Source organism: Myotis davidii, unplaced genomic scaffold (assembly GCF_000327345.1).
Source record: "Myotis davidii unplaced genomic scaffold, ASM32734v1 scaffold594, whole genome shotgun sequence".
Lineage (NCBI taxonomy): Eukaryota > Metazoa > Chordata > Mammalia > Chiroptera > Vespertilionidae > Myotis > Myotis davidii.
The window spans coordinates 607,273-608,433 of NW_006285787.1; the positions used below are offsets into that span (position 1 = coordinate 607,273).

Here is a 1,161-nt window from a genome sequence, read left to right on the forward strand (position 1 = left end):
ACTCCAAGGCTCAAGCAGCCAGGCCGTAGCGCGCAAGGATGAGGTTCCTGAAGTGCAGCGAAGCGAGCAAGAAGCGTGCGTAAAGGTCCAGTCCCCGGGCCGTGCCCGCCCGTCTCGCCCGCATCCCACTCGTCACCTTCTCGAGACACCAGCGGCCGCTCGCCCTCTCACTCGAGCTTGCTCTGCTTCGGGCGGCGTGGCAGCGGGGACTCGCCCGCAACCGAGCGAGCGGCCGCATCCGCTAATTTTAGCCGGCGCTGGCAGGGGGGGCCTGGGCTCCGGGTGTCCGAAGTCCGATACCCAATCCTCCTGGGCCCGGTCCTGAGATGACCGCCTATCCCCTTCCATCTGTAGGTCATGTCCTGCCGCTGAGCGAGGCAAACTCGGATGCCGGAGGGTGCGGGGGTTGGGTGGAGTGAGCCGGGAAGGAAAGGCTGCGTTCCTCGGCCCGCGCTGGGGCGGGTGGGTGAAGACTGCACTGCGTAGACCCGCGGAAACGGGGGCGAGAAGGGTGAAGCATGTTTGGGGTCATTCCTGGGTTTTAACTTGAATTTTCCCTGCAATGATGAAACTGGGACCCTGGAGCGAACAGTACCGACCTGAAATGCAAACATAACCCGCTGGGTCCCTCGTGGGTGGGGAAGGTGAAGGGGCTAGTGTTAGGGCTACCACCCTAGGTGACCCACCCCTGCTGGGGGTTTCCTTCAAGACCGAGGTAGGGTCCCTGGTGAGAGAGCCAAACGACCAGATAGTGGGGACCAGAGTCCTGGACTGGATGGGCTAGGGACACCCTCCATTAAGGCCTTGGGACTGACAAGCCCCACCCTGACAGACCTCCAGGTCTACTGGCCTTCCTCCTGGTTGCTGATGTGCTGGCTGCAGAAGGGTCTGGGCACGTCAGCCTCATCTTTGCTGTCTCAGTCAGGGGCTAGCCCGGCTCCCACCTCTGCAGAGGGGCCCCACACCAAGCCATACTCCCAAGATGATGGGAGAATGTGGGGGCTGGGCCTGGCAAAGCAAGCCCTCGTGCACTTCCACTGGGTTATGGGAGTCATGGTAGCTCAGGGTTCCCAAAGGTTGAGGGTCTAGACAGGGAAGAGAGAACTTCGCTGAGTTCTCAGAGGGAGGAGAGGGCTGAGGGTGACCTGTTTCTCGCTCACC

General features: G+C 62.1%; 1 protein-coding gene across 1 annotated transcript in view; it reads right to left on the reverse strand.

Moving 5' to 3' along the window:
- The window catches only part of KLHL33 (kelch like family member 33), a 9,365-nt gene extending 8,541 nt beyond the window's left edge, over positions 1-824 (reverse strand). Inside the window, exon 1 of the mRNA XM_006756755.2 lies at positions 137-824. The gene's annotated coding sequence lies outside the window, so the exon portion shown is untranslated. The remainder of the gene's footprint in view (positions 1-136) is intronic.
- Between the last annotated feature and the right edge of the window lie 337 nt (positions 825-1,161).